Raw genomic sequence first — 14525 nt, forward strand, 5'->3', positions numbered from 1 at the left:
TTACAGTAACTTTGTAATTAACTGTTTTCCTCAGAAATCTGTTTAAAAATCAGAACTTGCTATAACTCCTGTTTCCTTTACACTGTGCGTTCTGTCATGACTGTTACTGATAGGTATTGAACCCAGATTTGATTGAAGTAGCAAAGCTGTATTTAATTAATTTGGGTTTTTTTCCTAAAGTTTTAGTAAATGTTGATATGAAGCAGAATAGGACGGTAACATTCATCAGCTTGACTCATTGCTTGAGAAGAAAAATCAGTGTAGAGTTTGCCTTGATGAGCTCTGTGTTGGTGTTTGAACAGGTGGTTTACCTAGCACTAATAGAAGACTAGGGTGAAGAAAACAGAAGATTTTGCATTGCTTGCCTTGGCTTGCTGAGATTTCTGAACTGTCAGAGGAACTTTTTTCTTTTTCTAGATAGCTTGGTAATCTTAGGAATTTTATAGTAAATTTATTAAGTAAAGAGCTGTAATGGGATTTATTAATGTGGTGAAAAGAGCATTATGTTATTGTTTAATATCAGTTGGAAAGCTTTTTTTGTTTTGTTTTGGCTTTACATTGATAAAACTTAATTTATTGTAAGAATGAATAGCCTTTCAATTTTGGTCATAGATGTTTCAGTTGTTCCTCACTATGAATGTTGGGAAAGCTAGTCAGTGCACAGGCTTGTGGAATTTAAAGCCTAGTGATGTTAAATGCAGGAGAGATTGTTTTATTATAAGGTTTTCTCTGGAGAAGGTGAGCATGTTGGTCAAGCTGTAACTTTAGTCCACAGTTACAGTTTTTACTTCACATTTTTTCCTGATCATTTCCTAGAAGCTGTCCATATTTAGGTAAAAATTAGAATTACTGGTTTTTAAAACATTGTCATTAATAATAAGTATTTGTGGAGAACTATGGAGAAAATAAAAACTTTGAAATCTTGGCAATCTGAAGTTTTATAGGTTTTTGGTGACAATAGGAAAAGGAAAGGTGGAGTTCTATATTGTGATACTGCAGGGATTCCCCATGGAAATGGGAACCACTGCTCTAGAGATACTTGACCCACAAATACACGTGGCATAGTTCAGGGCCCAGTTTGAGGTTGTTTAAGTTGGACTTAGTTGAGCAAGGCCAAAGCAGAAGTATCTGCATTGTCCTTTAAAAACCTGCAGTTGGGAATTGGTAATGCAGGGAGGCCTGTAGAGACGTGTCTTTGTCCCATCTGTTTGTGAAGTCTTACTTAGGTGTACTTTTGTATCTCAAATTATTGCATATTTTTAAAGATATTCCAGCAAAATTTAACTCAGTTTTTCATGTGAGAGAAAAATAGTTTTCATTAGGCTGAAGTATTTTTTATTTGCTGTAACTTTGTTTTCAGCTATTTTTTTATTTGAATCCTTCACAATATCTTTCTCACTTTCTTCTCATTCTGTATTTCCAAACATCATTTATCCATTTTTCTGTATTGTCTGCATCAGTAAAAGATACTGCTTTTTGTTTTCCTGAGGTGATTTGTGGCAAGTACACTAACAATCTGACAACAGCAATGTAATAAAATTCGTATGCTTCAGATGTTTGTGTTGGAAAGATTGTACTTTTGAAGTTCAGGTGTGATAGCACTGATGAATATTCCTCATTTGGGTGAAGGAAGAAATGATGGATGTGTAGGAAGGGAAGGGCTTTCATTAGGTCAGCCCCCACCAAAATATCCTGCAATTATGTGTGACAGACACTTGTCTGATCTTCTCTTAAAAAACTCAGAAAAGGGGAATACCACACCTCTTCACTGGCCTATTTATAGCTGGTGCATGACTATTATTGTTGTTAGGAGGCTTTTCTTAACATTTAACTCTGTCTTGGTGCTAGTTAAGCCAGTTAATTCTCATCCAACTCTTAATACTCGTGCAGGATAATGGTTTCTGTGCTCTTTTCACCAAGTGTTTGCATACATGAAGACTCTTCCTCTGTCTTCTTTTATTTTGGACTTCTCTTTACTAAATTGTGCAAGAAGGATTTATGTTGTTCAGTCTCACTGTGCGCTGGTTTGTCTGTATCTTTTCAAAGTTCTACAGACAGTTTTTGAGCAACAGAGTAATTAAGTTACTCTGCAAGCAGCAGGAGTAACATGACAGCCTTATTAAAATGTCATTCTAGGGTGTGTGCATGCAGGTATGGCTGGGTTTTGTTTTGGTTTTGTTGTTGGGCCTTTTTTTTGTTTCTGGCCACCAGCATCAGGTTCCTGGCTCCTGCATTTGCTAACACAGGAGCTCATACTAGTGTTGTTGTATCAGCTCAATTCATATATATGAATTGGAGTTATCTTTCCAAGGAATATAACCTTATGGTATGCTGACTTCAATCTTTATTTTGGTTTGGTTTTCTTCTATTAAGCCTTTTTAGACTTAGCAGAGTATGCACTTGCCACTCTTCCATATCTCTTTCCCAGCATATGCAGTCCCTGTGGCTTTTGGACATAAGCCTGCTCTACAGTAGGAAATTTGATTGAGGACAAGTTCTCCTAGGGTTAGATGCAGCTTCTGTTGGCACAAGGGTATCCTTACTGTTCTGTTTTATACATGTGCTGCCTTCTGAAGTAAATTAAATTGCTGAGGTAATGTCTGCCAGTGTAACTGTACCTGAACGAGCCTTTTGTCATTTTGAGATATCATATGATCCAGTGACGTAGCAGAAGAAAATTTAATCCTATAGGCATGCTAATTGGAAGAATTGCAGAGTCAGCTATGGAGCAGATGTGTTCAGCATGTTCCCTGGTTTTACTCCATTTTATCAGACTTATGTAAATGATTTTATCCATAATTTTTGAGGCTAGATCACAGATGGGACAAATTTTGCAATTACTTCAGCAGTGTGTTCTTCACAAAACAGACACCAGTAATTACTAATTAAGACCTTTTTTAGTTTCTTGCAGGAAGAAGTATTCAAGCAGTCAGTGTTGATTACATCTCACCTGCCCTTAGAATTATTTAAAAATAGTGTAGACTAGAGATCTGTAAATGCTAGCAGTTTAAATGCCATGTTACCAGAAGTAGCAATAGTCTTGAACAATCTTTGAACACTCTTTAGCAATAATCTTTGAACAAACTTTTGAAAACTAGAATAATCTGGATCAAGCTGTTTGAATTAATAATAATAATAATAATAATACTAGTAGTAGTAGTAGTAGTAATAATAAAGAGAGAGCTAAAATACTGACCCAAGCAGAAATTCAGCTTCTAAAGAAAATCTAAAAGGAGCACAACATTCTATTGAAGAGCATGAGATTTGTCACCCTGAATATTTTATTAATGCAATGGCTGAAAACTAGTAAAATTCAACCTGTATTTAACCATTGTTTTGTCACGCTGACTATGTGACACAATTTTTGTGACTCTAGCATAAGACTTTGTTTTAAAAATAAATTTGAATAGCAAACCCCCATGGGAATTGTGGAGTTGTTTTCCATTATGGCTTGATGATAACTGTCTTGGTGTAAAGTTGAGTTTAGAAAAGCATTTTTTCACTGCTGGTAGCAGTGAGCACAGTAACTTCAGGCAGGGATGAGGTTGATAATGTAATGACTTCTTAATGACTGACTTTTTAAATTCCTTGCTGCAGCAAGTTCCTTCATGGAATGTGTGTTATGTTTCTGTGTCTGTGATACTGGCACTGTCATGAATACTGAGTGAGACTTTCAAAGGAAAATTTATATTTTATTGGTGAGCTGTCTGGCAAGTTTTAGGTGAAATCTTAATCCGTGATAGAATCAAACAAATGATAATCCAGTATTCTTGCCTCAATGATGAGCATGAATGAAATCTTATGGAAGAGTGAGAGTAGTGTAAGCATTCTTAGCTTGAATATTCTTTCAATCCCTACTTACTTTTAGTAACGTTGATTCTAAATCTGGTATAGTTTTTGTAGCAGCTAGTAATGTTTGGATTTTTTTCTCAGACTTTTTTTGCATGCAGCTAAATAAATGTCCATCATCCAAATATCCTTTTGTAAGAAATTCTATAGGTATGTTAGTGGTTCTAGTAAAAATTACTCGTTTTTTTTTAACTTTTTAAAATTTGTATTGCATTCCTTTGGTGCCACCTTTCTTTTGGAGGAGAGTAGACATTCTCTGTGTATTATAACAGTACATCTCTCTGTTCCTTGTACAGTTTTGTAGCCTTTTATCACTTTCTTCCCACACCCAAATGTTATTAAAACCAGAGTCCTAACTTGCCTATTTCTTTTCCCCTTTAGAACCTATTCTATGCCTTTGATTGACTTTCACCTCTACTGTAGTCAGTCTTCTCCTTGTTCTCCCAAATAATAGGAGTTTCAGAAAACTGCTGTTTCTTAGATAATTTATGATTTATTGAACAACACGCACTGGTCCACTGGTATCCTCCTTCCTTGTGAAAACAGCTGTGTCTGTCCTATGTCTTCCATATTTTAACCAGTTTATTCATAAAAGGGTATATCCTCTTTCTTTTGCTGTGACTGCAAGAAGGTCTTTGGCGAGACTTGTCCAGCAGCATAAATCCAAGTAGACCATGATACTGAGTGAGAGCAGTTCTTTATACACATACTCAGAGTGCACCAGGATTTGAAAGTAAAGGCCTCTTTTTGGAGGGCCCTATCTGCTCTTCCCTGCTCCATCACAATTATGCATATGTTAATTATTTGTAGTTTATTTGTTATATGTCACGCCTAATATTGTGTGATTTACTGAAATCCCTGAATTATGCATGTCATCTTTTTTTAAAAGATCTGGATCTGTGTGGTGGCTGAGAGGGTTTATTCCAGCACGAGATTTTGCTCCTTTCTTTGTGTTGACATTGATACTGTAGAGATGTGAGACCAGTTAGATAGGCTGATTATTAATTAAAATGTAAAATCTTCAGCTGGATAATCTGTTGGCTCCAGATCTCCTGCTTGTCATCGGGGTTCAGCTGGACAGCAGCAGTTACTGTAGACAAGCAGGACTGCTCTCTTGACACAAATGCAACCTTAGCAGTGGAAAACTTTTCTTAAAGTTGATGGTTAGAAGTGGAAACGGACATCGTAATCCTTTCTCTGGAGCTTTTGAATCTGCACTTAGATTTTTAGTAGCTGTATTTATGAGGATTCTTACATTTTTATCACTTGAAGGAAAAGTATAATAATGAAGCATCATAGATGTCCTCGTAATTTGGTACCCACTTCTAAGGGCTGTGCTAGTGCAGGTGCAAGAAGGAAACCTTATGGCAATACGTTGTCTTTGTGTCTTTGCATTTAAATCTGGAGTGTTTTGACAAATCCAGGTTCTATTTTTGAAACTTGGTTTAAATATTATGAGGGTTTGGATTGAATTATGATTTTTTTTTTAATTCACAGGGAATTAAAATTACCAAAGTGTAAAGTGACAGAGCTTGTGCACTTGATAGCTTAGCAATATCTTAGTGTTTTAGCCTCTGTGAGTCATCCAATTTAAAACACAGTGCCTACTGCATACGGGCAAAACCCTACAAATTTGGTCTATTTAGACCTGCATAGTGAGACCTGCTTGCTACAAAAATGCTGCACAATCATGTAAAAGAATATTTGGATTTTACATGCTAAGTGTTACCTGTGCATGTACATGCAGTTTTCTCAGTTTCCATTAGTGTATATTAATTATACTCTCACCTATCTTCTTGTAGGCATTATTGAGCTCTCTGTACAGTTCCAACTGTGAGAGGTCTGAGTCTCTTCAGAGACTACCTGGGGCTCCCTGGATCAATTCATTGCTATTTGTTGTGACATCTTTTATTCTTGAATTGGAGGTGGATTCAGGGGTGTTTTTTCTATGCTGTGTTGGAAATCTGTATGGTTCATGAATGTTTTATCTACTGAAATATTCCATGTTTTAGTGTATTATGAAGTTTTTTTGTTGGGTTTTTTTGTTTTTTTTTTTTTTGTTTGGTTGGTTTTTTTTTCTTTTTATATTTGTTTAGAGAATAGAAAAAAATGAAGGAGCTGTCTGACTGAATGTACAAAGCTAATTTGAATTACGATGAGAAGAGCGTGTGGGGAACTTAATGAGGAAGAATTGAGTGTGAGCCAGGAAATGCATTTTAGGCAGAAGTTCCAGGTGCTGGTGAATCATTAGAGTAGGAAAACATTACAGCAAGGCAGCAGAAGATGAGGAAAATCACAGTTGTGTTACTGTACTCTGGATTTCCTCAATGTATCACTGCCTTGAGTAGTGTGCAGGAAGAATTGTGCTTTGAGGAACAACTGTGCTTTGAGGAATGAGTAAGATAGTATATAACAAGAACTGTTCACTGAGGACAATTTCTCCTTTATGTCTTGAAATATTTGGAAGATGGAGAGTAATTGAGACTGAGCTGTCTTCATGGTGAAGATAAAAAAATGTCCTTGGAGACTTAGATTCTGTTCTTACTGGCGTCACAGCAAAATGCCAGGTGGATCATATTAATAAAAAAGGCTCGTATATATCCTTATGTTATTTTTTTTTTGATACTTGATTTGAAATGGTGATGTGATTTGCAGCCATGATTAAAACTCACAACTGCTGCAAATTCAAAATAGTTGAGCTTTCCTCTGAAAGGAAGATTCTATCAATTATGACTGTTATACTGAAGAAAAACAAAGCTTTGCAGTTTCAGCACCTGAAGGTAGATATGAAAACTAGGTGTAGAAGTTGAGAGTGGGTTTATTCATCTGGCTTATTTCCCAAAATGCTTGTATTTCAACTCATCACAGTCACAAAACTGAAAGGTTAAGTGGGAAGCATAGAACTAGTTACTGGAGTTATGGAAGGTGCTTTCTTCTCTATGTCCTCAAAAGCTCTATCTGACTGATAATTTGTATGTAATCACTCTTGTACATTATTTGAAATGCCCCAGTTGTTTGCAGTACTCAGTAACTGCTGGGGACTACATTTTTTCTAAAGTACTTTATTTTTGCTCATAGAATATTGTTGATAGAAGTGGTTTGTGTTAGTTTTACTCTTTTAGTGAGTGGTTACTCTTAAAATCCATTTATTTGTTGCTGGTTGTAACATGATCTTCCATTCTTAGAGTATTGAAGGTTGCAAGAATCTGCAGTAGCACTGGTAGGATTAAGTTTGTACTGTGTACAATTAGTTCTTTGGCTGAACTGGTGATCTTGAATGATATCACAAGGATGAGAGCCAAACTGTACTCTTTTCGGGTTTATGCTGTGAACTGTCTCTTGGACAAAACCCTCTCCAAACTTTTATCTTCCTGTAGGACCTTGGATAGAGCACAAGCAGTTACATTTGTACTGAGGAATGGTTTTCCTTGTAGCACTTTCAGCCCTTCTTCACAAGTATTTTGACTTTGTTAGTGTTCAGCTGGGAATAAAACTAACATTGGTGCCACTCATGACAGTTTCAGCACAAGGGCTCCAAATGGCAGCAACAAGTGCTGAGCCAAGAGTACCACTTGAGATTTTTGGAAGGAGACACAGAAGCACCTAGATCTCATTATGACACTCACTGTAGTGCATGTTTCATGGGATTCTAGAGTCTAAAAATTTCACACGCATTTTGTTTGAGACCTTCTATGCATCTACTCAGTTCACATAAGATGGTAAATTAGGATAAAGTTGCAAAAATCACAGAAGTATTTTACTGTGTGTATTTGTTGACACCCCAATGTTACCTGAATATATTGAGTTAGCCTTCAACATTTTTATGATGTGAATAGCACTAAGCAGTTTGTTTAGCATATAGCCCAGCTAATGGTAAGGAATGTTCGTGTTGTGGTGCTCTGGGATTTTCCACCATGATGGTGGTGATGAATTTCCAAGATACCAGAGTGCTCTGGAGGCAGTGATGCAGTTATGAGTAGCCCAGTGAACTGTATCTGTTACTTTTTGACATACCTTTGTGAGCAGATCTGGTCCTGGATGAGAGAGGAGGATGAACAGTCAATTTGCAGCCAGTATGTTCTGTTGCAAAATTGGCAGCACTAACACATTTTGCAAGGTGTCGCTGTGGGGCGTGTCTGCAAGGTTCAGCTGCTGTGACTAAAATTTTTAAGTTTAAAAGTCATAAACAGATCTTAAGAAAGTATCATGACTTTCAAGAAAGATTTGCTTGATGTATCAGCAAAGTAATTTTTCAGCTAGGTTAAGAAATGAGCTGTCAAGTGCTTTGGCTGCTGCCGAGGCAATGACGGATAGAGGAAATAGAGAAGTTCTGTAAAACTTGAATTAGGTGAGGAAAGAGATCTTGTTGAGGAAAGTAGATGTTTTTCTGTTTGAGCCCAATTACAATCTTATCTTTTTGGTGTACTTGAAATGGAGTGGGGCTATGAAGGGTTAGCTAATAGAGGCTCTCGATACTGCTTAGAAAGAAGAGGTTCATTCAAAGCAGGAAACTTGCATTTAAGTGTCTTGAAACTCTAAATATGCTTATCTCTCCCTGTCAACTGTAAAGGAAGTGTAGAGAGATTAGCTTTCGTAGACTATGGTTACTCTTTGTGAATACTGCTGTAAGTGTTAAGATATTTATCTCAAAAGCCTAATTTTGCTATAAACTCATCTTGAACTGCTTTGCATTTTTATGAGAACAGTCTTTAAAAACTCCATCCTTACACTCTCAAACCTTCCAGCACATTGTAAGTTTTTCTAGTCAAGATCATAGTTCATCAAGCTGATAAATGTTACATGACTCTGTCAAATTACAGTTTATAAAACAGCAGGAACTAAAGATTTAATCTGAATGAAATTTTGCTATTGTCATTGGGCACATTGGCTCCTTCAGTTAATTCTGAAATCTGGTTCCCAAGGTAACTTGAGTGAGAGCTCCACTTAAGGTGCTAGAATTGACAGCACTGATTTCCAAGGTTTTATTCTTCCTGGAACTGGGCGGACACCATCCGTAGATCCTGATTTTTATGCAAGTCTAGTCTGTTTTATTGGTTTGGGGATTTTTGTTACTTTTTTGTTTGTCTGTGTATTAAGTTGAACTCTGGAAGTAGTACAGCTGGTAACCATTCTTTTCATAAAATAAATAAATACCGGATTATGTCTGTAGCTGTATAGATGATGTAAGTCTGCATGCTCCTGTGGGCTCAGTGAGACATAAATTCACTTGTTTTTTTTTGCCAGGAAGATTTTACAAGTCTTCAGTGTAAGAAATCAGAAAGTCTGCCCATTGTAGACAGACCTGACACTTCTGTACCAGCCACAAAGATTCTGATGCTTCAGCCATCCCACAGTTACTGTCTGCAGTCTGCATGGAGCACTGTGGCTGTAGGTTGTGTACAGAAGCAAGATGGCTTCTGCATGCACTACATTTTTATACACATGGGAATTCACTATGCCTCTTTAATGTGTATTGCACCTATGTTAGATAGTTACACGTTGTGATTTAATAATTCTTCTCAATTGTTTCTTGCTTGTCCAGTCTTGTGGCTGAAACTTTTTCCAATTTCCTAAATGATTGTCTTTATGTCAAAATGCATTCAGTGCAAAAACATTACTGAGTAAATGTAATAAACCATAATATTTAGACTTGCATGAAATACAGCTTCTAATTGTGGATGGTGCCCTCCTGGTTGCAGGGAGTATAGAAGTTCAGAAAGCAGTCCTGTCAGTTTTAGTACCATAAATGCAGTTCATCTCATTTTTAAAGTGTTTAGTATTGTTTTTAATTAATAATAAATGGAGAGTAACCACAGTAAACTATTATATATATTTAAAATACTTGATGGTATTTAAATACATTTTGCTGGATTGCAACTCTTTTCTGACATGATTCAGGTAATTTCCTTAAGCCATAACTTGTCTATCTTATTGTGCATGCCTGATCATTGTTGGTCTCTAGGGGCCTGCAGTAGGAATCATGTTCATTGGTGTTTTTTGCTAAGTAGGAGTATGAATTTCTTTTATTTTAGTCCATCAGCTGGGTTTCCTGTCAGTTAATTGAGGTTTTAAAGCAAATAACTAGAATATAATGTGATACTTAGCCAATGTGTTGAAAAAGCCTAAGTATGGTGATTGCTGCAGTTAGTTCTGTTAACTAATCTGTAATTATTTCAAGAAGGCATATTTTTCTTGGCAGTAATAATAAACCTTGTAGTCAAGGCATTTGCTGTGTTTTGCATTTATTACTATGGTAGAAACCAAGCTGAGTATTGCAGTATTTTATTATTGATTGCTATAATAAGAGTAATTGGCAGCTTTTGGACCCTTTCCTTTTTCATACTTGGTTATTTATACAATATTTACAATTCACTAGAACCTTGTTTTCCGGGTATTTACAAATATTTGCAGGAATGATCCAGGAAAAAAACCCACTGCTTTTGTGAAGTCTTAGACTCTTAAAAATCCGTGGATCATGAATTTTAAATGTTTGATTTGAAACATATTACATACTGCATTTTATCTTTTTGTTGTTGTTGGTCATGACATTCCTATTCCAGTAACACTATGCAGTAGTTTGGACACAATCTCTTGATTTTATTCTAAAAACTGGAACAAAAAAATGGATGCTGGCTATTTATTTCTCTTTTTTATCACCAGTTGCTATTTCACTATCTAAATGCAGTAAACGCATCTGAGGACTTTTTAATCCTTAATACATTTTTTATTAATAATTTTTTAAGTATTATTAATTTTGAGTGAGTTGATGGCTCTTATTTTATGAAGCCCATTGTGCTCGTAGAGGTTGCTGGCTCGTGGTACTGTTTTAAGGTTGTTTGGTCTCTCTACAACAGCTTAAAATAGCTTGGGGAGCTGTCTGGTTTAATTAAAAGAGAGTGAGAAAAGTCAAGGCAAAGTTTGGATGTGTATCGACTATGCTACATACAATCAGAACAAAACTTAAAATAATTTTAAACAATAAATCCAAGTACTTTTGCAGGAAAAATGCCAGAAATGTTCTTTCTGTGAAAATGTGTTTGATGTGTTTATATTTCTCCTGTCAAACAGTCATTCTAGTGGTAGAAAGGTGTAGTTCAGTTGTTTGGGACAGAATTGTTGAATGATGATTATTATGGAGAACAATGTAGCTAGATGCTGTGTGTAGCAAGGTGGGAGCTGGCCTCTTCTCCCAGGCAAGTAGCAGTAGGACAAGAGGAAATTGCCTCAGCCTGTTCCCCAGGGAGGTTCAGGTTGGACATCAGAAAGAATTTCTTCCCCAAAAGGGTTGTCAAGCACTGGAATGGGCTGCCGGGGGGGGGGGGGGGGTGGGGGGTGGGTGTCACCATTCCTGGAAGTGTCCAAGGAATGGCTGGATGTGGCAGTGCTCTGGTTTAGCTGATGTGGTGTTTATGCTCTTGGTGAATTTGGTGGATTTTGGATGTGGTGGATTTGATGTGCTTGGTGGTCTTTTTCCACCTTTTAATGAATCTGTGATTCTATAAGAGGGGAATACTGTTCCTGTCTCATGCTGCTCAACTCCAGGACAGGACTCAATCATTGCTGAATTACTTCCCTGGTCATGAGAGATGCTGCTCTAGATTGTCTTCCTTGCTCTGAGGTGTCAGCTGGCATGGCTTGGTTGGTTCTGCTGTTTTGCCAGTCTCTCCTGGCACAGCACAGCTGGGTGGACACTCTCAGTGTGCCCTGTCCAGTGCCGTTAACCTCACAATTAGGATAAATTAAGGGGGAAGGAAAGTGCTTCAGAATAGAAGAGGGCACATGAGAGACAAGGAACTGAGGAGAATATTATTGTGATGTGGCTCATGCCCTTCCTGGTGTACTGTTGATAGACAGGATTCCTCCTTGGTGGCTTTCAGACCTAAAGATTCCTCAAGGTGTACAAAAAAGGCTGGAATCAAACATTTCAACAGATGTTTCCTGAGAAGTATTTATCCATTCATTCCCTTGCAGTTTATTTTAAAAGATCCCATAGTACTGTGACAAGAATAATATTCCTTTTATTTAATTCATCCAGTTAAACATAATTTGTAATGTTCCAAATCTGACCCACTGAGTCCTATTTTTTGTTTTCTTTTGCAAATGTTACCTGAATTTAGCAATGTATCATTGGCTTTTGATTTGGATTAGTTTAGTCTTTTTCTCCCTTTTCTGCTTTCCCTGAGAATACCTTTTTTATGTATTATTACAATATGTTAAAGATCCAAGTTTTCCTAAAGCTGACCTCACTTCTGATGTGTTACTGTTAGGCTTTTTCTCATTACTGTTCTTCGATTCTCTTTTTTTTCTGTCATTCATGATTTTGTGCTACTGCTGCTACTTTCATATTCTTTGAAAAGGATGTTTTTTTATCCAGTGTTCATCTGTGTGTGTGTCCATGTACAATCCTCTTCTTTATGTACATTTCTATGGAGTTACCTTATTTTAGGTGTCTTCTAATGTCTTGTAACAAAAAATACTGACTTCTATGCTTGTCACACTGTGTAGTGTCATTATTATCATTTATGCCAACAGTTGCTTTGAGTTATGAAAAATGCTACAGAAGTTCAGATTTAGATATTACTCTCTGTCTTGTTTAGAGATACTGTGTTTGTTTTTTTTTAAAATAAAAACTTTAACAAGCAGTGCTCCACATTATTTTGATTAAAGATTAAGTAGGTATATTTGACTAGGTGATCACTTGAGATTTTGTCAGCTGAAGAACAGGGGGAAAAGTTACAGTCAGGCTTGCTGTGATTTCTAGGAGGTTGGTTGTGTGAGATCAAGCATTTGATGGCTTAAAAATAACATTTTTAGAGTAAAAACATTTTATCTGGCTCATTCTTCTTGCTATGAAATAAAATTTTATAGTCTTACTTTATATTCATATTGTCCATTCTACAATCTGAAAAATCAGCTGTGAATGCTCACTCTTCATTTTTACTTGGCTCTTTTTGCTTCATCTATTTTAGACAAGTATGTCTCTGAATAGGGATGCAAGCAGATACTGTTTTCATGTTGCCTTGGTTTAACTTGCTCGTGTCTAATATAGTGTAAGTCTAATTTAATCTTTACCTGTGACTGAAATAATTACAGTCCATCTTTCTTATTTTGAGTTCACATTGTAATTTTGCTTTGGTGTAAGGGTTGGAAACCATTTATCCTTGCACTCATTTATTTTAGTGAAATTTTAGTGGAGGGAGTTGATATCCTTGAGATTCTTGCCCCACTATTGCAAGAGGTTTGGACTCTGAAAGTGAAAAGCACCTTTCTGTGTAGGTAAAGGGTTGCTGTGTAAGTCTGAATTCCTTACTAAATCAGGCAAAGCTAGATTGCTTTCTTCACTGTTTTTTTTTATTCTTGATTTAGTAACTGAGAGGAGCAGTGTTGTGATTATTATAGAAATGTGTGAGAATTGGCAATTAGCTCAAGGGTGTCTGAAACAGCTACATTTTCTGCATGGCTTACTTGTCCTCAGGCTTTGTTTCATTTGCCTTGACAAAACCACTGAAGAAAGAAAATAGCCAGATGATTTTTTGAAACTGTTTTTAGCTTTCTCAGATTCTGAAAGACTTCCAGACTCTGGAAGTGGCTGGTGGGAAGTGAATCATGAATATAAATCAGCATCTCTCTGCCCTTATATCCAAAATGCTGTTGCTAGGATATACTTCTTTGATGATGTGATAAGAGTGTAGCAAACATCTTTTTGAAATTCAGTCTGTCATCCCTTCTTTAATTACATTCAAATTCAGGCTGCTTGTGTCTCTCTGCAAGACCTTGTCATAATTTTATTCTACCTTTGTATCTGCTCTTTGTGTTTGCAGCCTTTGCTTCTCCTGAGTCTTTCTCAGAGTTTAATTTTTAATTTTTTAATTTTTTTTTTTTTGTCTTGGATTGTAGTCTGCTCTTGTGTGTGTGCTACACTAATGCAGCTTGCAACCAGGGATTAGGGTATGCTTTTTTAGCTTTCTACTGAATTTATATATACGTGTTTGAAAAATGTTGATTTTTGTTATGTCATTTTTACTCTCCACAGCCACCCTGTTGTTATAACCTGTTGTGAAACTGATCAGTTAAAAACAGAAGTATTTTTTTTTTCACAAGGTGAATTCATAAGCATCTTAATGAAATGGGGTCCAAGTCATGTTTTTAATTGAAATTTTAATGTTGTTAACTTATCTTTAAAGTAACATTAAATGCTAGCACAAAGGTTGTTAAGGTGGTAGATTATACTCCATATTTGAACAGATAATTTTGGTTAAAAGGGAGGATAAAATAAGAAAAAAGTTATTAGAGAAATGTAATTTCTTAAGTTGTTTTCTTCTTTTAAAGAATAAGAAGGAAGTGGAAGGGAAAATAAATGGATGCTCCCTCATTAACTTATGTTCTGGTTAGATATGCCACAGATTAATATTGAGGAATGAGTTGTAGCTGGAGGAACTTGGAGGAGATGTTTTTCTTTTCAGCCCTATGTGAGCTCTTAAGCTCAAATATCTTCTGCTTCAAAGTTTGGGCCTTTTTCATATAGGTTGAGGAAGAACATCTGGGGTGGTTTTGTTCGGTGATGTAAGTTGGTTTTGTTTTCTTCAGGTCTGGTGGAAGATTTAAAATGCCTCACAGAACTATTGTATTTCTTTGAAATGCTTACAAAGAAATATGACAAAAGTACTTCCGCCGAA

Source organism: Cinclus cinclus, chromosome 9, assembly GCF_963662255.1.
Source record: "Cinclus cinclus chromosome 9, bCinCin1.1, whole genome shotgun sequence".
Classification (NCBI taxonomy): Eukaryota; Metazoa; Chordata; class Aves; order Passeriformes; family Cinclidae; genus Cinclus; species Cinclus cinclus.